This window comes from Saccopteryx bilineata, chromosome 1, assembly GCF_036850765.1.
Source record: "Saccopteryx bilineata isolate mSacBil1 chromosome 1, mSacBil1_pri_phased_curated, whole genome shotgun sequence".
NCBI lineage: Eukaryota > Metazoa > Chordata > Mammalia > Chiroptera > Emballonuridae > Saccopteryx > Saccopteryx bilineata.
Genome location: NC_089490.1, coordinates 202,990,203 through 203,013,383, shown reverse-complemented (window position 1 = coordinate 203,013,383; position 23,181 = coordinate 202,990,203). Strand labels below are relative to the sequence as shown.

The following is a 23,181-nucleotide window of genomic DNA, read 5'->3' as shown; positions in this document are numbered from 1 at the left end:
GCTGGGTTAGATACCCCATGGAAGTGGAATAATGTAGTATTTATCCTGGGACTGGCTTATTTCACTTAGCAGAATGTCCAAGTTCATCTATGCTAGTGCATATGGTAGGATTGCCTTCTTTTTAAAGACTGAATAATATTCCATTGTGTGTGTGTGTGTGTGTGTATAAAACATTTTCTTTATTCTTTTATTTTGTTGATGGATATTTAAGGTTGTTTCTGTACTTTGGCTATTGTGAATAATGCTGTAATGAACATGGGAATGAAGATATCTCTTTGAGATCCTGATTTCACTTCTATTGAATATACCCGGAAGTAGAATTACTGGATCGTAGGTAACGGTAACGGAAAATGATTGGACTTTGGTTAATGCATATATAACATAATCAACTGTTCAAATGCTATAGAAATGTTTACCTGAAACCTATGTACTCTTATTGATCAATGTTACCCGGTTAACGTTAGTTTTTTAAATAAAATTTAAAAATTAAAAAACATTTGTTTTTGAAGAATCACCATCCTGTTATCCATGGCAGCCGCACCACTTTACATTCCCATCAACAGTATACAAGGGTTCTGATTTCTCCACATCTTTATTAACATTTGTTATTTTTGGTTTTGTTTTGTTTTTATTTTTTTTTAAATAACAGCCATCCTAACATAACAGGTATAGGGTGATAACTCATTGTGGTTTTGATTTGCATTTCCCTAATAATTAATGATGTTGGGCATCTTATCACATATATGTTGGCCATTTCTATGTCTACCTAGAGAAATGTCTATTCAGATCCTTTGCTCATGTTTTGATTGTATTATTTGTTTTTGTTTATTCTATTGATCTGTAGACGTTCTTATATATTTTGGATATTAACCCCTTATCAAATATATGTTTTACAAATATTTTCTCCTATTATCTATATTGCCTTTAATTCCATTCATTGTTCTTTGCTGTGCAAAACCTTTTTAGTTTGGATGCAGTCTCCCTTATAGATTTTGGCTTTTATTGCTTATACTCTTCATGTCATATCTAAGAAATCATTGCCAAGATCAGTGTCAAAAAGCTTTTCTTCTAGGAGTTTTATAGTTTTAGGTCTTACATTGAAGTCTTTAATCTATTTGAGTTGATTTTTGTGTCTGATGTAAGATAAGGGTCCAGTTTCATTATTTTGCATGTGGATATTCAATTTTCCCAATAGAATTTGTTGAAGAGATTATCTTGTCCCCATTGTGTAGTATTGTATCTTACCTGAAAATCAATAGACAGGATGTGCATGGGTTTATTTCTGGGGTCTCTGTTCTCTTCCCCTGGGCCATACGTCTGTCTTTATACCTCTATCATGCAGTTTTATTTACTATCACTTTGTAATATATTTTGAGATCAGGAAGTATGATGGCTTCAGCTTTATTCGTCCTTCTTTGATTTGGCTATTTATGGGACTTGAGTGGTTCCAAATGAATTTAGTATTCTTTTCCATTTATTTAAAAAGGAGTCATTTGAATTTTGATGGGGATAACATTAAATCTAAAAATTGATTTCGGTAATATGGACATTAAGCAATATTAAGTCTTCCAATTCATGAACATGAGGTGTTTTTTTATTTATTTTTGTCTTCTTTAATTTCTTTTACCAATATGTTATAATTTTTCAGTATATGAGCCTTGGTTGTTTATTCCCAAGTGTTCTTTTTGATACTATTGTAAATGGAATTTAAAAGATTTTTTTCAGATAAGTCATTCATAGTGTATAGATAATGCAGTTGATTTTTATATGTTGACTTTGTGTCCTCCAACTATACTGAATTTATTTTTTTGTTCTAATAGTTTTTTATGGAATCTAGGGTTTTCTACATAGAAGATCATGTCATCTGCAAACAGAGATAATTTTGTTTCATCTCTTACTATTTCAATGGCTTTTATTTCTCTTTCTTGACTAATATCTCTGGCTAGGACTTTTAGTATTATGTTGAATAGAAGTGGCAAGAGTGGACATTCATGTCTTAATAGTAATCTTAGAGAAAAAGCTTTCAGTTTTTCACTGTTTAGTATATGTGGCCTATATTATATTGAAGTCATTCCTTCATTATTTCTTTAAATAAGCTTTCTGTTCCTTTCCCCTCTTTTTTTATATTCCATAATGCATAGATTTGTTCATTTGATAATGTTGTCCTTTAGACTTTCTTCACTCTTTTTCATTTTATTCCTCTGACTGAATAATTCAAATGACTCCTCTTAAGTTTGCTGATTCTTTCTTCTGTTTGATTGTTTGATATTGAAGCTCTCTGTTGAATTTTTCAGTTCAGTTATTAAATTCTTGGGCTCCAGAATTTGTTTGGTTTCCATGTCTGTTGATATTATCATTTTGTTTCTATATGGTTTTTATGATTTTATTTAGGCATCTGTGTTTTTTTGTTATATACCAAACTATTTTAAGACAATTGTTTTGAATTCTGTTATAGAAACTATATAGATCTGCATTTCTTTAGGGTTGGTTACTTGAGATTTATTCTTTCTTCCAGTTTTGTTGTGTATCCCTGAATCTTCATGCTTCTTGTAGCTTTGCATTGGTGTCTGCACATCTGAAGAAACAACTACCTCTTCTAGTCTTTCCATATTGGCTTTGATAAGGAAAGACCTTCACCAATCATTCTGCCTAGAGTTCCTAAGGTCTTTCTAGCCTTCTCTATGGATGTGCACTCTCCACCCTTCTTTCTCCTTTCTGGGAATAAGTCTGTAGTGTCATTTGGTTTGTCTGGTTTCAACATGCAAAGCTCAAAATTACTGAATTCACAACAAACTTAGATTATAGGCCATAGACAGAAAAGGCCTCTCTTGAAAAAGATCTATAGCAAGAAGCAGCTGGCCCATTCCAACATTCCTAATTTTTTTTTATTATTTCCTCAATGTGACACCTTTAGTAGACATATATCTTTCTCCCAAGGTAAAACAGTTGTACCAATTGTTTCTCAAACAAGTTTCTGGAGTCTACCAACCAGCAATAACAGCACGATGCCATTGCCATTGGTTCCACTTTCTCCATTTAACAAATTCCACATCATGTTTTAGAGTCTGAGAATTGTAGCATTTCAGTTTCAGGTACCAAATAAGATACTCCCAGCCAAAAATAATGGAGACTCTGCTTTGAATTGACCTTAACACTAAGGACATTTATTTCATATATTAGGAAATCGAAAAGTAAGGTAGACTCAAGAGCCAACTGATTTAGCAGCTTAGAGATGTCATCAAGGACCCATTCTCTGCTACCAGAGCCAGCATCCTGCTAAGACTCATTACTCTTGTGGTCATGGTCTATTGGCCACAACTGGAAAAACATACTTCCTGTTCGTATCCAGCAGAGGGAAGTGAAACTAGCTTCTTGTCCAAAACATTTAAGTAGGTCCTTGACCCAAATTGGCTTAGGTCCACCAGCCCCTAATTAACCAGTTCCAAAGCAGATAGTCTTAGCATGACTGGCTTACACTAATCTTCTGAGATTGAATGCATGTTGGAGTATTAGCTCCTATCTCCTCTACAGCCAAGCCTATTTCATTGTGCACTCATACACAAACGACTGCCTTTTCTCTCAATACTAGTTTTTCCATGTGCTCTCCCACACCTACCGTCTTAGAGTGAAGATTCTGGTACATGCCTGAGGACATGTTGCTAGAACAATTGTTTGACCAAGCTATGCATTTTTTATTTCACTTTTGGCTTACGTCATTGTCAACAATAATGCTTTAATAATTCAGTAAAGCTAGCTGGACTCCATGTATCCTTTAGGAAAGCTTTCATGTTGAAAGTAACATAACCCAAATATTATGCTGAAACAAACAGGATTTGATTTGTGTCACATAAGGAATCTGGTTATATGTACTTGTTGGTATTGGCTTAGTAGTTTGAGAGTGTCAAGGTTAATGTCTGTGACTCTTTGCCACACTTATATATGTCTGTTGCCTCAAGGTGACAGATGGTTCCTGCCATTCCAGACATCACATTTCTATTTTAAGCAGGAAGAAGGGGAAAGTGTGGGAAGTGACCATGGAGAAGGTGTCTGGGTAAACCAAACACCACGTCAGCCACACACTGCAGACTGTATAGAGAATAAAAGTATGTGTAGTTCAGTGCAGAGTGATTTACTTTCTTCCAGAAGCTGGAAGTGAATCTATAGGTGGTGACAAGCAGAAGGATCTAGATGTGCCCATCCTGTAGGAGTGCTTCAGAGTGCCTGCATGGGGCAGCTCTCCTGGGCTTGGGAGACCGTGTGCCGTCCACATGTCCCTGTTACCTTGTGGTTTTTAGCCCAACTTGCTGGCTTCCTGTCCAGAGGTGCCCAGTGGGTCTGGAGAATTGAATTGCAACTGAGGCTGCAGGAAACTGTGGTGGCCTGGTTCCTTACTGCCCCCCCCGGGACAGCCCACGTGATCTTGTTCTCATAGCATCTTTGCAGCGTCTAGGTGAGAGGTAAGACATTCCTCCACTCTCCCTTTCCTCCTCAGCCCCTAAAAGTGGCTGAGGGACCAGCACTGTGGGACCAGCAAACCCTGCCAGATGGTGGGGAGAATGCTGCCTCCTTGCCTGAGCCTCAGAGTGGTCCCCTGCTGTGCTTCAACGCCCTTATCTTCTCCCTTGTCACATCTGCAGCTCAAGGACAGTGGGTGTGAGGAGGCTTCAGTGGAAGAGAAAAGGCTTATAGCAAGGGGGGCTTCACTTTGACATCCATTAAGTACTGCTCTGTTCCCATAGCGTCTAGAAGCCAGATGCAGAAGAGGGAGGCCTAGCAGACCCACTTCCCACTCCTCCCCCCGTCCCCAGCCCTATACTAGTCCCACTCTGCACAGAGGGAAGATGGAAGCCCCCCTGGTGACCCAAAGAGAGCCAAGCCTCCTTGGAGTCCCAGAGCTACTTGGAGCCAAGGCAACGAATAGGAGGTGACTGTCTTCTGTTCCATCCATTCCATCCTCTTCCCTGTGGGAGCAGCCTCACCCTCCTCCATAACACCTCCCAGTCTCCTGCCACAGAACAGCCCTCTCCCCTCATAGATGCCAGTGGTTCTGTCCTACGGCCGACAGACGTAGAAAGTCACTCGAGTCAGCTGGCTAAGGTGTTTCCACAGTTGGAGTTTGAGGAGAAATTATGCATATTTTCATTTTTGGACAGAAACTGGATAGTCATACAGAGAAGTGGTGTAAGGTAGAAAGTCAACGGCAGAGAGCCGCATGGAAGCCCTACGAACAGGTGCAGCGGGGCTCAGAGAGCAGAGCTGTCCAGAACTCGAGAGACTCTGATGCCAGCCTTTCTCCCGGGCCCAGGACTCCCCTGTGCTCCCACTTCTCACACTTCCCGTGTGGCCACGAGCCACTGATGGTTTGGGAGGGCAGAACTCTTCCAAGAGCCTTTCTTGTTCATCCCAGTGCTGAGCGTGTGGCTGCTTGTTCTACTCAGAAGCAGCCCTGTGTTTTCTAGACCCGTCGGCAGCTGTTGGGCGCTGACAGGGTCCTGCCGGTGTTCGTGCTGTTTGTTGTCGGGAATGTGGGATGTTCTTGGTTGGAAAACCCATCCCTGATTTTATGAATAGGGCACAGCTGCTCAGCAGTGACTCTTAGAATGCAGTAGAGGAAAGGGAAGAAGATCCTGAAAGTTGTTTGGTTTGTTGTACCATCTCCAGAAAGAGCCTGGCCTTGACCTTTGCACATAGGGCAGGGTGAATCCCCCCTTCCTCAGCCTTTTCTGTCCAGACGTCAGGCCGGGTGAGGCCCACACACACCGAGGAGGGCAGTGTTCAGGCCAGGTGAGGTCCGCACACACTGAGGAGGGCAGGCCGCTTTCCTCAGACTACTGCTTTGATGTTACTTTCACCCAGAAACTCTCCCAGACTCTCCCAGAACAATGTCTGGCTCAATTCCTGGGCACCCTGTGACCCAATCAGGTTGACATATAAAATTAACCATTGCAAGCATTTTCCATGATATATAGTTTCATAATTTATGTAGCCGTTTTGGATTGCTTTGTTTTTTAGAGTTTTTAATTTTCCCCACTTATAAACAGCACCATGAGTTTCCTGTTTATGGTTCGAATTCCTCAGTATTTTAAGCTATATCTTTGCAATAACCCCCCCAGATGGGTTTTGTTTTGTTTGGGGGTTGGGATGTATGTTCCAATTCCTAGGGCTCCTGTAGCAAATCCCACCCACTGGGTGGCAAATAACAAAATTTATCCTCACAGTTTTGGAGTGTAGACCTCCAAAAGCAGGATTGCAGCAGGATTGAATCTGACAGAGAACCCATTCCTCACCTCCGTCCTCGCCTCTGATCCTTGGCCATCCTCTGCGTGCCTGGGCTGCGGTCATCTCCTCTGGCTCCACCTCTGGACAAGGCTCCCTCTTCTCTGTATTTTTACGTGGCCCTTTTCCAGGACCCCAGTCATTGGATTTAGGGCTCACTCTAATCTGGTATGACCTCCTCTTAGCTAATTACATCTGCAAAGACCCTGTTTCCTAATAAGGTCAGAGTCATAAGCTCTTGGGGCTAGGACTTCAACACATCATTGTAGTGGACACAGTCCACCCATTGCAGAGTACCTGGCTATTCCTGATGGGTGCTGTCAGATTGTATTATAAAAGGTCTGTGTTTGTTTGAAATATGCCAATAGGGTAAGAGAGTATGTGTTTTCTATTATAATAGTTACAGGCATAACTTGGAGATATTGGGAGTTTGGTTCCAGATCACTGCAATAAAGTGAGTCACATGAGCTTTTCAGTTTCTCAGTGCATATGAAAGTTATATTTACACTGTACCATAGTCTACTATGTTATAGCACTATATCCAAAAAATACAATATGCATATCTTAATTTTAAAATATTTTATTGCTAAAAAAATGCTGACCATCATCAGATTTTAGCTATTCATAATCTTTCTGCTGGTGGAGGCTTTTGCTTTGATTTGGTGGCTGCTGATTGATCAGAGTGGTGGTTGCTGAAGGCTGGCATGGCAGTGGAAACTTTGAAAAACAGGACAACTACAAAGTTGAGCACATGGATTGACTCTCCCTTTCAGAAATCATTTCTCTGTAGCGTGTGATACGATTTGATAGCATTGTATCCTCAATAGAACTTCTTTCAAAATTGGAATCAGTTCCTTCAAACCCTGCCACTGCTCTGCTAACCAAGTTTATGTCATATTTCAAATTCTTTCTGTCATTTCTTCAGACAGTCTTCACAGCATCTTCACCAAGAGAATATTCAATCTCAGGAAACTACTCTCCAGGCTCATCTGCAAGACACAACTCCTCATCCGTCATTCAGGTTTTGTCAGGAGATTGCAGAAATCCAGTCCCGTCTTCTGGTTCCAGTTCTAATTCTAGTTCTCTTGATATTTCTACCTCATCCACAGTTACTTCCCCCACTGAAGTCTTGAAGCCCTCAAAATCATCCATGAGGGTTCAAATCAACTCCTTCCAAAGTCCTGTTAATGTTGCTATTTTGACCTATTCCCACGAACTATGAATGTTCTGAATGGCATCCAGAATGGTGCATCCTTCCCAGATGGTTTTCAATGTACTTTGCTCAGATTCATCAAGGGAATCGCTGTCTATGGCAGCTTTAGTAAATATATTTCTTAAATTATAAGACTTGAAAGTAAAAATTACTCTATAGTCCGTGAGCTGCAGAATGGATATTGTGTTAGCAGGCATGAAAAACACTGATCTTGTGATTCATCTCTATCAGAGCTCTGGGTGACAGGTGCATTGTCAATGAGCAGCAATATCTTGAATCTCTTTTTCAAGTAGTTCTCAGAGGTGGACTTAACATACTGAGAAAACCATGTTATAAACAAATGGGCTGTCAACTAGGCTTTGTTCCATTTATAGAGCAAAGGCAGAGTGTTTTTAGCATCACTCTTAAGGTCCCTGGGATTTTCAGAATGGTAAACGAGCAGTAGCTTCAACTTAGTCACCAACTGCATTAGTCCCTGATAAGAGAGTCAGCATGTCCTTGGAAGCTTTGAAGCCAGGCATTGACTTCTCCGTAGCTATGAAAGGCCTAGATGACCTCTTCTTCCAGTGTAAGGCTGTTTCATGGACATTGAAAGCCTGTTTAGTGCAACCACCTTCGTTAATTATCTCGGCTAGATCTGGACAACTTGTTGCAGCTTCTGCATCAGCACCTGCTGCTCCATCTTGCACTTCTATGTTGTGGAGATGGCTTCTTTCCTTCAGCTCCGTGAACCAACGTCTGCTAGCTTCCGACTCCTTTTCTCCACTTCCCCACCTCTCAGCCTTCATGGAATTGAGGAGAGTTAGGGCCTTGCGCTGCACGGGGCTTTGGCTTAAGGGACTGTTGTGGCTGGATTGGTCTTCTCTCGAGACCGCCAAAACTTTCCATAGCAGCAATGGGCTGTTTCACTTTCTTCTCAGTCCTGTGTCCGCTTTTAATTTCCTTCAGGAACTTTTTGTTTGCATTCACAACTTAGCTAACGCTTTGGCAAAAGAGGTCTAGCTGGCAGCCTGTCTCAGCTTTTGACACTCTTTTCTCACTAAGCTTAATCATTTCTAGCTTTTGATTTGAAGTGAGAGTTGTCTTCCTTTCACTTAGAGGCCACTGTAGAGTTATTAATTTCAGTCACTGTAACAAATATCATAGCAAAGGAAGCATCTGAAACATTATGAGAATTACTCAACTGTGACACAGAGGCACAACATCAGCAGATGCTCTCAGGAAAATGGCGCCGGTGGGTTTGCTTGATGCCGAGTGGCCACAGACCTTCAGTTTATAAAAAACACAATCATATGAGGCAGGCAGAGCGAAGTATGATAAAACCAGGAGTGCCTGCACATCCCATTGAGGCTTTGACTCTTCACTTTGTAATGACTCATATCTCAAGTAGGGCTTGTTGGCAGGACCAGAACTGCCCAGCATGTCCTTGTGTGGGGAGGGTGGGTAGGCTCTCTGGCGCTGGTCAGTGCAGGGACAGCCAGTGGGAGGGTACGGGGACCCCAGCCCTTTGAGCCACATAGCACTGTGTAGATTATCCAACAGACAGGGGATTCTGCTAAGAATGTTTGGTAAGACAGGGGCCCTCGGGCGCAGCCGCTGCGCGGTGCTGGCTCCGCTGCTCACGGGGGCTCCCCTGTTCCTTACAGCTAGCTTTTTCATGCTTCTCCTCCACAGGGCTACAATCCCTGCTCCGCCCGGTGTGTCTCGGCTTCTGGGGTCCCTGCCCCGCCCGGCGTCTCTCAGCTTCTGTGTAAATCATTGTCTGCTGGTTGTGATGCTGAGTGTTCTGAATTCAAACTCCCCAGTCTGGTGTGGTTCAGACCAAACTGGCTGTCCTTCCCTCTGCTGAGCACAGAACTAGGTTAGAGAGATGGCGTATGCCGGCCCCCTGGGTCAGCGCCAGCGCATTGATGACTGTCTTTGATCTGCTGGTGCAGTCAGCTCTAACTGTGGCGGTGCATCGACCATTAGCAATGTGCCAATTCGGGCCAAGGAGCCTCCCTTGGCATGGGTCTAAGACACTCTGAGGCTCTCACAGAGGCATCGGTGCCGCTGGCACGCATTGGGCATGGCCCATCCCTCTGCAGCACTCAGCCCAACCCAGGGAAGACGCTCTGGAAGAGATAATCGGAGGACAAAGTCTTGGAGAATAGAGTTGAAAAGGGAGGGACGGGAAAGCCCAGCAGAGGACACAGTGAGTAACGGCATAGATCCATGAAACATCACACCCTGTGCGGGGACTGCAAGCAGCTCAGTGCTGCTAGAAGGGCAGTGGAAGCCAGTCCGGGGAGGCTGTGAAGGCCCCATATATGGGGACCTTATTGGCCAAGTTACAGAGCTCGGACTTGCAGTAAAGCAAGTCACTGAAATGTTTCAAGCAGGGAAATAGAATAACTTTTCCTAGTCCAAGTGTAAAATAGAGGTGTAAGAGGAACTCAATTAACCCCACATCAGCTGGTTAGGAAGTTGGTGAAGAGAGCGAGGGCAGTGGGGTGTAGATGGAGGAGGTGGAGGTGGGAGACTTGCTCCCTGCCTTGATGCAGGGAGGGAGTGTCAGGAATGTCTTCAGAAGGACTCACAGGCATGTGACACGGCAACCCAGGAGAGGTCCCTTTAACCCAAGTTCAAGGGAGAAGAAGAAAGGTACTGAGCTCAGTTCTGGACATTCTGAGTGGCAGGTGCCCCAAGTACACACATTGGGTTACATATGTCCAAGTTCAAGTGTCATTTCTGCAGAGTGCTTCTCTGACCAGTTCCAGGGCTCGGGTAGGTCTGCCTCTTGCAGCGTCCTACACTTTCTGTTGCTCTCAGTAACCCATTATGTACTTAACTGTTTCATGGAATCTTCTGGAGGACAGGCTGTATTTCCCAGGCCCAGGCCATAGTGGGCATCAGTAAATACCTACTGAACGGATGCTGGGGCTTCTCAATGACCTGAGAGCTAGACACAGTCACCCACGCCTCCCGTGTGCAGAGCTGGGGATTGCGAGATGTAAGGCACGGTGTGTGGCCCCACCAGGTGTCAGTATAAGGACGCCAGGTTTAGCAGCTAAAAGTCAGGAAGTCCAGTTAATGCTGCATTCCAGAAAAACAACAAACACTTCTTGGGTGTGATCATGTCCCACATGTGGCATGGGATACATTTGGGACACAGCCTAGGCGAGGGGCCCCTGATTCAGAAATGAGACCGCGAAGTCCTCTCTCTCTCCTCAGCTGCTGAGAGGAGGCACGGGCCCTGCCCCAGCACCCTGTTGGGGCTTGTGCCAGCCCTGACCCTCTCCTTGTCAGCAAAGGCTTTGTTTAGTTTCATCCTATGTTGGTATTTTTAATTCCTGCTTTGGTGGAAAACAAGTCAGTTTGTCCTGGATGTAGACCAGCAACGAATGGGCTCCAGAAGTTCTGTCAGTCTCTCTGGGGCCTTCTCCAGATGCAGGGGTGAGCAAACATGCTTGGACTCTCTGCAGCGTGAGACCGGGAAGTGAGTGAGAGGACTCCCCACCCACACATGTGGTATGCTAAGCCACTAAGGAGCCGAGGCCCCTGTCAGAGGACGATGTACGTCAGAGACGATGCTGCGTCCTGTGTGTTTCCTCACCAGTGTTCTGAATTGTTCTGGAAACAAGATAACAATGTGGTTCTAGCAATTTTCCTGAGCGGTCTTTAGGGCTGTCCTGTGTGGTTAATTTGATCTGTGGGGCTGCAGCGTGATGGGTAATTTTGAAACATGGGGTTTGCTTATCTGTGTGTCTTTCCTGGTGACAAAACTGAGTCTCTGGTTCAAGGGGCAGCACCAGGCTTTTCCTGAGGGACCTGGGATGGGTCGTGCGCGGTCTGTCTCTCCCTCTCTGTCGGTGTGTCTGTATGCGTGTGGAGGGACACTTGCAAGGTTTTTACCAGACTGTTAATAGTGATTATCTTCCAATTAATGTGATTTGGAAATCATTTTTATTTTTTCTTTACATCTTTCCTATATATTTTTTGAAATCTTGACATGAGCAGTATTACCTTTACAATAACAATAAAGACTACTACTCTCTCTTTAGGAGAAAAACAGTCTCAGCCAGCCCTTTGTAGCTGTGAGTTATCCTCATACCTGATACTCTGCTGTTTCTTCTTCTTCTTATCTACTTACAAAGCAAAAGTAAAAGAGAAATAAGATAAAGAAAAATGAGATGACCTTCTTAAAAGATAATTCAATAAAAAAGCAAAAAAAGTCAAACAGCTCATAAAAATGAAAATATAATATTGGGCTAATCTTCACAGACAGCAAGTTTAAATATAAGCAATGAAAGCATATGAGCTCAGGATTTGATATACAGGTCTTTTCCAGAGAAATCTGTGAGCAGATGATGAGACTTGTGTCTAGTATGGCATTTCAGGGCGGGGCACCCGGTGGGACCTTGAGCCTCAGGCTGGACCCATGTTTCTGCGGACAAGACAAAGGATCTCCGTCATTCGGTTCCTAATGGGTGATTCTTACCCAACAGGACAGACCCATTCTCTACATTGATTTCTCCCCCCACTGTGGTCCCCAAGCTGCTGCTACTGTTTAGAAAGATCCCTGTCAAATACTGTGGTTCTGGAAGCCTTTTAATCTGTAGGAAACAGATGGGGTGCAGAAGACCTGGTGGGCTTCCCTGGAGCAAATAAATGTTCAAGCTCCAACTCTAGTGGAGTCTGTGTGTCCCCAACCTAGACCAGGGTACAGCAGAGTCAGCACACCCGTCACCAGCAGTGTTGTTCCTGCTGTGTTCTACCTGCTCTGCAGACACTCCTCCCAGCCAGCTCTGAAGGAGCCAGTGGGAGGTCACCGGTGTCTGCTCTCTCATGCTGGCTGCCCTGCGGCTCTTCCTGTCCCTGTCTCCACCCCCTCCCCCCCCACACACACACCCCACAATGGATGCTGGGCGGGAGGCTGCACACACCATCAGATCCTGCTGGCCATGCCCGGAACTCAGGGAAACTCCCTGCTGCCTTGGGTTTCTTAAGGTCTATAAAGTTTAGTGAAACAGCTCATTTAGTGTTTTGGGTTTTTTTCCACCTTTCTTGTAGCCCCTTCCACCTTAGACACAGGCGTTGAATCCATGGGAGTAGTAAAGGCCTTGGTCTGTGCCCTCCTGTCCCTGCCCCCCCCCCCCCGCCCCCAGCTGCTTCTTCATGTTCTTGGGCCAGACCTGAGCACGTGGACTCCTGTGTCTGCTCTTCCTTCTTCAGAAGGCCCGTCCCTCCTTGAGGCGGAATAGCCTGCGGCGTGCCCCCTGCTGGCCTGCCTGTGCACAGACATGCCCAAGTTCCAGGGTGAACGTGCACGAGCTGTCAAACCACCCTGCTGTCCGTGGGTGTCCGTCTGGGCTTCCAGGCATAGCAGAGTGCTTAGTGGGCTGGCAGTGGCAGACCCTCTGCCAGCATTGAGGCTGCTAGCCCTTCCTGGTACAGATGGGCACAGACAGGAGTGTGAGTGCACTCAGATGGTCATGCAGACAGAAGGACACACGCACTCGCAGCCCCGGGGAATGGTAGGACAGACCGTGGTGGCCTGACCATGGACTGTCGCTGCCCCCAGACGTGCAGGGCCAGCTGCCAGAGGAGAGGGAGCTGATCGGCACAGTTGCCACGCACTCTCTGAAGAGAGAGAGGTGGAGAGGCTCTCAGCATTCTGTTCACTGGGCACTTGTGGGTGAGGCTGGGCCTGGCAGGGATGGCCCCACAGACAGGAGAGTGGGCACACCATGAGGGCCGAGGGGCCCAGTCTGCAGGGCTCACGGGCTAAGGGGCAGAGCTGCACCCTGAGTCTGAGCCTGGAGGGCCTGCCCGAGGGGCACCTCCAGCCTCGAGCTCAGCCTTCAGAACCGAGCCTTGGGCGTAATTACAGCCTGGCTGGCTCTCTCTGAAACCACCATGGCGGTACCTCGGCCTGGGCCTGTCTGAGACAGCACAGCTGTTGGCTCCCCGGCAGACAGTGTCTCCTGGCCGGTGTGGGACCCACGGCAGAGGCGAAGCAGAGTCTTCACCTGGTGCTCGGACTCAAGATGGACCTTTTCTAACTGAGTCGGTACTTGGCTGCCTCGCACTGGGAACTGAGGACATAGGAGGGTTCACGACTGAGACACTGGGCTGTGGGGCTGAGGAATGAGTTGCTGAGAGCAATGACACAGCTCTCGTGCCTCTAGGCTGGAGAGCCCGTCTGATGGCAAGGGTTCTGAGGATAGAGGGGCTCACATACGTTGGTTAATTTTAAGATTATTGTTTACTGCACTTAAGGCACAAATGAGGGTCCACATTTATATTTTTAACTTTAATTCCTAATATATTCAATAATTCTAGGCTTTAAAAGTAGAAGTCATCGTGATTGTTTGGCCTACCCTGGTCTCCTTAATAAGCTAGGCCTGTTGCCTGGCCAGCAGTGGCGCAGTGGACAGAGCATCAGCCTGGGATGCTGAAGATCCAGGTTCAAAACGCTAAGGTCCCCAGCTTGAGTACAGGCTCATCTGGCTTGTGGGCGACATCTCTGGCTTGAGCACGGGATCATCAACATGATCCCAAGGTCACTGGCTTGAGCCCAAGGTCGCTGGCTTGAACAGGGATTACTGGCTTGGCTTGAGCCCCCCAGTCAAGGCACAAATGAGAAGCAATCACTGAACAACTTAACTGACACAATTAGGAGTAGATGCTTCTCATCTCTCTCCCTTCCTGTCTCTCTCTCAAAAAAGAAGCTGGACGCATTCACACAGGGCTCTGGAATGAGTCCAGACCCTTCCTTCACATCTTGCCCTGTGGCTCCTGGTTCTTGGATTTGAGACCATGTCCAGACCCCAGTCTCCTGGCTGGCCCGGCCCTCCTGACAGTTCTCGCTGGAGCTCTTAGGCTGGCAGAGACATGCCTTCTCCAGCCCAACCTTTACCAGAGGCCTCCTTTCCTCTGCCCTCAGCCCCCCTCTGAGCTGCCTCCTTGTGGGTGGAGGAGGGTGAGGGGGCCAGGAAACAGGCCCAGCCTTCCTCCAGGGCCACAGTCCTTGGCTGCCTGGCCGTGGGGTGTGGGGATTAGCTTAGGCCCTAGGTGGTCCCACTGCGTGTTGTGAATGGGACCAACACAGCTTTCTGTGGCTGCAGCGGCGGTGTTTGTAATAACCTTGATATGCGCCTACAAAGAACCATTTTCTTCCAATCGAATGTAACTTTTTGCCCTGGAGTATGCATAGTGCATTTTCAGCTCAGTTTCTGACAGTGTCATGAGCATGTGGACTTTTTTTTAAAAGTTAAACCCTTGAAAAAAGAAATGGCAAAGTTGAACAGGTTACAAAGCATTGTATCAAACAGTGGTATGTATTTCCTCTTCTGCAGAGGGAAGTGGAGGTTGATTAGAGAGTTGATATAATGGAAAAATAAAATGCTGAAGTCCTGGCATTAATTTTACCTTCGGAATCTAGAGTGTTTATTCACATCCACTTGATGATACATGCAGAAGCGATGGAGACATCTGCCCAGGCCTCAGTCTTCCCACCTTCATTCAAATGACTGCCTATGTGACTTTCCGTATTTTCCCCAGGGAAGACTGAGCGTTGGGGAGGGGCGAGCCGCAGCAGCTGCACTCAGACCTTCCTTCGCCCAGTGAGGATGAGCAAGCAGTTTGTTTTTCCACACTCACAAATGACACTTTCTCCAAAGCTCCACCTTTAATGGCATTAACACTAAAGGCAGTCACCAAAGGCAAGGATGTTTGCTGTGGAGGATGTGAAATTCCTTCTTGAATCACAAACCCCAGATGGTTTGATTGTATCAGGAACCCCTGGCCAGTTCTCACCAAGACTCACTTGTAACATCTTTTTAGTCAGGCCAGAAGGTGTGTGTCTCCTGCACACAGTCACGAAGAGGGTTTTAAAATCCAGTTCTTATAAAGCTTGGTAGATTAGGACTACCCTTATCTTTCTTTGAGGTTCTTTTGACAGGAATCATTAAACTACAAAACCTTTTGAAGATTTCAAACCTGAAAAGATGGTGTTTAATTTTTTTTTTTCAGGAGGCTGGTTAGGCAGTAGACAGGTCTATTTCTTATCTTTAGTGAAATCACGATGAGTAAACTGAAAGGAAGATTGGGTTGGGTTTATGCAAACACAGGTTCTTCCTCTCTACCCTGCTCCCCTGCTCTGCCTGCCAGAGATTTACCTTTGCACCGTGAGCCCCCCCCCCTTCGTTCCCAGAGCGCTACTCATCAGTCCCAGGCAATTCCAGCTCTTCATGTATAAATCTTAGATTAGAGGGACAAGGTCAGCGTTTCGTGGGGCCCGCCTGTAAAAGCATTCTCTAAACTGAAAAATGTGAAAAAGCTCACTGTTCATTCAAACTGACACAGGCAGGAATCATTCAGAGCTTTGTGGCCATGCCTATCAAGAAATATTTATTAGATGCACATTTATATAGAAAACTGAACTAAGTAAAATGCAGTGACTATACCATAAGCTGAGTCCTGACCCTCAAAGGCACAGTTGATAACAAGTGGAGGTAATAACAACACTTCACGGGTTCTTACCAGGTGCTGGGCACGTATGTTGTCATGTATTCTCTACAGCCACTCAGATAACAAGAGATGATCATGACACTTATGTGGTGAAGGACTCCGAGGTTAGGCAACAGTCAGCGATTTGCCCAAGGCTGTGTGACACACCCTGGCCTTGTCCCTGAGGGACACGCACTGGATAGCATCCCCTCAAACCTGAGTAAAGACAGTACCTGCTGGACTGGAGGCAGCTCCTCCCCCTGTGTGCCTGAGGGCAAATAGACAAATGCATGGGGGTCTCAGATGGACCAGGAGAGAGGGGGAATAGCTGAGTCACTTCTGCAGATAGCCCAGCAGTCTGGTCTCCTGCAATGACTCCTGAGAGAGAAATCAGGACAAAGCAGATACTAAAGAAAGCATAACATATCGGTATCCTTTTTCGGGGGGAGCAGGGCGTTTACAAAAAGAGAGACAGCTAGTAAAAAAAAGTCAATACAGAAATATTTAAAATAATTCCACCAGAGGCCCTGGCCAGTTGGCTCAGTAGTAGACCATCGGCCCAGCATGTGGAAGTCCCAGGTTCAGTTCCTGGCCAGTGTGTGGAAGTCCCAGGTTCAATTCCTGGCCAACACAGGAGAAGTGCCCATCTGCTTCTCCACCCTTCCTCCTCTCCTTCCTCTCTGTCTCTCTCTTCCCCTCCTGCAGCCAAGGCTCCATTGGAGCAAAGTTGGCCCAGGCGCTGAGGGTGGCTCCAGTTGCAACAAAGCAACACCCCAGATGGGCAGAGCATCACCCCCTGGTGGGCATGCTGGGTGGATCCCGGTCGGGCACATGCAGGATACAAAAAAAATAAAATAAAATAAAATAATAATAATAATAATTCCACCGGAGAAGGTTGTTGTTAGTCGCTTGTGTATATTCTTTTAGAATTTCCCCACATATAGATATATAACTATTTAAAAATAGGATCCTAATATGCATACATACTTTTTATCTAATAGCATGCCATATAATTCTTTTCATATCTTAATATCATTTCCCTCCCAGGACTTCTTAATATTTCATTGTGTGTCTGTACCACAATTTATTTATCTAATATTTCTATTGGTTTAGACATTTAAATTTATTTTCATTTTCTCATTTTGACAAATATTCTACAACCACTTTTTACGCACACATCTTTGGCAAAACGTATAAAATCAGTCCCTTGAAGTGGCCTTGTCAGGTCAAAGGACAGGCGTATTTAAATGGTAAGGACTGGTGTCAGACGCTTTCTGACAGAGGGTACCATTTCATCTTTCCAGCCTCCTGGGGGAGAGTGCTCCTTCATCTGCACTTTTGCCAGTACTAGCTATTATGTATCATTTTAGCTTTCACCTGTATGATGTGTGAGAAGTGTATCTTGTTATTTTGCTTTGAAGTTTTTTCATTGTTTTTAAATTACATCACCTTTTCATGTATTTATTTGACCACTTGTATTTTTCTTCTGTGGATTCCTAATTTTATCATCTTTTTGAATTGGGAATTTAATCGTTTTCATGTAGATTTTTATGTATTTTTTGTATTTATGGATAGTTTAGCATTTGTCTCCTTACGTATTTAAAATATTTTCTAGTTTGTCTTTTGACATCTTCATTTTCTTCTCTTCCTCCTCTTCCTTCCTCTGTCTCTCTTTCCACTAAGTAGATATTTTTGATTTTCACATAAAATGTTTTTATGTTTGGACTTCGTGTATTGATTAGCAAGGCCTCCCGCAGTCCCCGCGTGTGCAAACATCAACATGTGCTTTCTTCTAGTACTTTATTCGGTTCTCAGTCAAATAATTGATTGATTTGAACACTTGAATTCATTCAAATTTACAGAGGAATCCAACTTTTCGTGTAAAATTATTTGCTTTAAAATGTCTGCTTTTACATATGTAAACCAAATAAAACAAACTTGGTGGCCAGATTTGTCTATGGACTGCCAGTTTGTGACTTCTAGTTCTGAAGAGTCCAGATAAGAAATGAAGCAGGCCCAGACCGTTCTGTTACATTGCTGGTTGAGTAAGTGCAGTGTGTAATTCAACAGGGAGAACTGACATTACCTGCAAGCCCTGTCTCCCGAGGGACATCACTTAACCTCTCTGTTTTCCCATCTGCAAGATGCAGACAAGAACAGGCTCCGGGGAGTGTCCCTTGTGCTTGGCCTTGTGTGGGGTCTGGCGTGTGGGATAAACCGTTCAGGGCTAGTTATCACGAGGGACTTTAGGGAACTGCGGAGATGGTCTCTGCCACGCCCATAGCAGCTCCATGGCTTGTTCTAAGTTTGCTTCCAAAAGAACTAACACAAGTGGCGATTCCATTAGAGTCCAGCGGTGCTGAGGGGTCCCCGATCTGTGTATGGCAGTGACAGGCTCCATAGGAGACATGCAAGAAGCCATAGACATAACCTTTTTTTTTTTTTTTTTTTTTTTAAATTTTTTTTTTTTTTTATTTATTCATTTTTAGAGAGGAGAGAGAGAGGGAGAGAGAGGAGAGAGAGACAGAGAGAGAAGGGGGAAGGAGCTGGAAGCATCAACTCCCATATATGCCTTGACCAGGCAAGCCCAGGGTTTCGAACCGGCAACCTCAGCATTTCCAGGTCGACGCTCCATCCACTGCGCCACCACAGGTCAGGCTAGACATAACCTTAATCTCCAGAAGTTTCCACTTCGGTTGGGGAAGTTAGGTTTTTACTGAGAACCAGGGAAAACATCGTAAGGACGCTATAACGAAGTTCCAAATTGATCCAAATGAGATGTGTGTTAGCTCCAGGGGGTACAGACGTTCGGGGGATGGAGCTGAGGGCTGGAAGGATGGGTAGCATTTGTCTGTGCTGAGCCAAGGGCCTTCCGTGCTTGGGAGACAGCGCAAGCAGACACACAGACACGGCACTGAGCCTGTCGCTGTGCCCGAGCGCTGATGGTGGGGCGCGAGAGAGGGTGCGAACGGGCACAGAGAGGCAGAGGCACGGCCAGGGCACAACTGTGAGACTGTGTGGGGGCAGACATGTTGAACTCGACAGACACAGAGGGTCACGGTCATGGACTGAGGATGTTGGAGGAAGAGGCACGAGAGTCTGTGGTAAGGGCTAAGTGGTCATTGGGAATTACGGGCATTCGCATGGAAGTTGAGTTTGTGACCACAGGTGTGAAAAAATGTTAGATCAATATTAGCTATTATGTATTGTCACTAACATTATCAATAATATGTTACCAACATAAAACAGTTTCAAGAATGTGTCTCATCACTTAAGTTGATAACTTAAACATTACAGCTGAGATAATTGAGGCTCTATTGTTCTTCTCATTTCTCAGTAGAAAACAACAAGGTGTAGCGAGGCCGAGAGACCGGCTCTGGAAGAGAGATGCCCTCAGCAACTCTAACATGTCCCTCACTTGAGGATCTTTCTTAGAACAGCCACTCATGAAAACAATCCAGAGGTCACATTTTAAAGAGTAGACACCAGGCTCTCGCTTTCTTTTGAGTGCACCTGAGGACATAGATCACTAAGCAGGATGAGGATGGGGTCACAGTGTCTCAGTGACATCTGTATCCTCACTGTGTGATAGATCCAGCAACCCTTCAGGGGATTAGAAATTAGTGAGCAGAGCCAGAGGCGTTCTATTCACGTGAAAAAGTATTCACTTTTGACTCATCGATTTTCTCTGCTCGTTGAGTCATGATTACATCATACTGGCAGGAGCTTGAATAATTCCTTCTTTCCCTTTTTGACTATTAGGTACTTTCTCTCACTTTTCCTTTTCAGTTCTGGGGACTTTTCAGACTTTAATTTGCTACCAGGCAACAGGGGGAGAGAGAACCATTGATTTATAACTATTTAATGTTTTGTTAAATCGAGTCACAGAATAATCAAGAATCTTATCCAAGACAACAAAATTGATCTGTTAGCAAAAGGACTACATTGTCTTAGCATTTCTCTTTGGATCTTTATTATGCAAGCACATTTTAAACATTAGTTTGTGGGATATTATGCTAATTTCCTTCCTGAGAACCAGTAAATGCAGCTTTTATTTCTCAAGCCCCTAAAGCAAGTCATCCTCTTGACACCACGAGGCTAGTTAAGTGGCCTGGTAGAGAGTGGAGAAGACGGGCCTGCTGACCAGTCGCTTGTCCTGAGGTGCACTTCCTGAAAAGGCAATTAATTCTGGGGAAGTCCTTTCATACAACGAGTAGAAATCTTTCTGGAACTTGGACTATGAAGCTAAGGCTGAATCACAGCCCGTGATTAAGCATGTGGTCCCAGAGAGAGCCTGGGGCCCCCGTCGCCTCCACGGAGCAGAGGGCGCTGCCCGTGGCTGTCCGGATGGCCCTTCCCTGTTCGTGTTTTCAGACCGTATACAGCCGGCTGCTTCCAGCCTAGAACGGGAGCAGCCGCTCCCTGCCAGTGCAAACAGAAACTGCTATAGATTGCTTTGCATTGTTTAAAAGACAACAAAAAATCTATTTATTTGATGTGCTTATGGTTTGCATGAAAATGCCTCTTTCTGGTTTGATAGAATTCGTTAATACACACATATTTTTTTGATAGGTGATATGTCAGCAAACTGTCATTAGCACCTGCGTAGTAAAGCTCAGATTATCGCCTTGTCTTCAGCCCCACCAGGTCTGAGCCGTCACTGTCCTCTCTTGCCTGGACCGCTACCCTGGGGTTCTAGCAGCCAAGATGTTTTTATTTATTTATTTTTTTTTTTATTTGCCAAGATGTTTTTAAATCAAAGGCCACGGCTCAGTTCAGCCTGCTCCCGACCTGCTTTTGCCTCCCTTTCCGGTATTATCTTTTCTTGCCCCCACCCTCTGGCCTCTGTTTGGTCAAAACACCCAGGCCTCCCTCCCTGCTGTGGCCCAGAGGGTGTTCTCTTCCTGGAGGCCACCTCCCACCCAGTGTATGGGCCATCGGGTCACCGGGCCATGGCTCTCTCCTCCTCAGACCTCAGCCTGGTGTCGCTGCCGCAGGGAGACCCTCCCCACCGCCCTGCTGCCAGGCCGCCATTTTTACTCCATGTCTCTGTCTCATTTTTTTTTTTAGAGGGAGTGTATTAATTGATCTGCTTGGTTCCTGTTTACTATCTGCCATTCTCTGTAGAAAGAGTGAGAGCTCTTTGATAGCAGGGATGACCTCTGTTTGTTCACAGCCACACGCCTGGCACCCCGTGGGCTCTGCCACACACCGATGTCCGTGTGCTCCAAGAGGAACTGCAGTGCATTTTTACCAGTCATTTCTTGATAACATAAGAATAATGTGTTATCTGATTGTTGCCAACAAGCTTGACTTTGAGACGACCAGCAAGACTGGCGGGCAGGGCTGCAGGCAACGGAGACAGGCCTGTGTGTCCCTGCAGATGCCGCTCTCCGGACTCAGTGTCATGGCACCCGGTTGTTCATCAGAGGTGGCGGCACCCACCGTCAGCATGCCAGGGCCTGTGACACACTCTAGTGTGTTCACAAGACAACCGAGATCAGGAAGGGTCTGGAAACCACGAAGCTGTTGAGGAGGATGCACAGAGGAGGGGACGGAAGATGAGGGTTTACTGTCTGCTGGGGAGGGAGCTGTAAAAATAGAACAGCGGCGTGCACATCAAAGGGCCGCCATGATAGAGAGACGGCAGAGTGATTCTGCGTTGTCCCAGAAGCGCTGAGATCAGGAAACAAGACATGTTTTAGACACTCATAAAGAAAAACGTGCACACCTGTCCAGAAACAAAGATAAGCCCCCTTGTGAAGAATGAAGCTTCTTGTCAGGACAAATGTTCAGGCAAGACCAGTAACATCTGCAAAGTTTATTCATGTGAAAATTCTTACACATAGTGACTTGTACACAATAAGCACTCAATTCATGCTAGTAAATAATTGTAACCATGTGGAAGGAGGGAGATTTTAATTGACATGATGTGGGAATCACTTCACAACTTATGCATATGTCAAAATATCATGCTGCGCCCCTTGACTATCCCTGATTTGTGTCCATTGTAACTTCAGAGAAGGTTCTGGGCAAGGTTAGAGCTGGGCCCAGGGCACTCGAGACGATGCCAACACTGGTGTGTTCAGTGCCCTCTCTGCTCGGAGTGGGAGACGCAGGGAGTCTTTGCCTTCCAAGTAGTGGACAAGATAAAAGAAAGGCTTAAAGCAATGGGAAATTGTAACAAATTGTTGTAGGGAGGATTTTAGGAAGGGTGATACTGCTGAGTGGGGCAGTTTTCTTGGAGGAGGTGCCAGGGTTGGTCCTCGAAGGCTTAAGAGAAACAGAATAAAGAAAGGTGGTGTTTCAGAGAACCAGTGCAAAGGTCCAGAGGCAGAAGTGAGGGCAGCACGGGTCAGCAATCAGACACTCAACTCAGAGGGATGTGTCCCCGGGGCAGGCAGGCAGGCAGGCAGGAATGAGGCCGTGGGCGTGCAGGAGTCCAATGCAGGGGACATGCCGGGGACGCGCGTGAGGCCAGAGGAGATCGCAATGACTATGTGAGAAACCCCCGCCGGAGGGGTCCACAGCAGACAGGGTAGGGCTGTGCTTTTCTAAGTGGTGGGTCCAGCCCCTCACATTTACAGGAAGCCTGCATTTTACTCGAAGCTTTGGGGGTAGATCATTTAACCTGTAAATAACTAAAGACATTATTTTATATTAAATAAATCTGATCAAGCCCAAGACTTGAGAGAAATGACGTCCTTGCTGGGAGTGCTCTCAGGCTGCGCTCTGGGTCTGCGGGCTTTCCGGAGGGTTTGGAGCAGACGGCCCTCAGGGGGGAGGCGTGCAGACTGCGGGGCTAGAGGGCACACTGGCAGGAGGACGCGCTGCCCTGAGCACGGTGCGGGCCCACGGGGGCTGTCCACCTGCTGGGGGCCTGGCGGATAGACCGGGAACGTCGGGACACTGAGTGCAGAGGCCATGGGGGACAGAACAGAGGCCAGACCCAAGATCTGTGCAGCTGCTGCTCCCACAGAAGGAAGGGCGTGAATGGGGCCCACGGCCGTGGCTGCTCCTGCCCTCCTGTGTGCAGTACAACCGAGAGCTCACGTCTGGGAAGAAAACAGCACATGAAAAAGACAGACACCCACTTAAAGAGCCTGTTGTTGGTGCCCACACGTCTGACCATACCCCGCGCTCACCCACCTGCTGGGTACACGAGCTCATTGCCATCGGTGCTTCTGGGACCCAGGTTC

At 46.0% G+C, this 23,181-nt stretch overlaps 1 pseudogene; it reads right to left on the bottom strand.

The window, feature by feature from the left end:
- Positions 1–6,898: 6,898 nt before the first annotated feature.
- On the bottom strand, positions 6,899–21,243 carry LOC136319440 (tigger transposable element-derived protein 1-like; annotated as a pseudogene).
- Between the last annotated feature and the right edge of the window lie 1,938 nt (positions 21,244–23,181).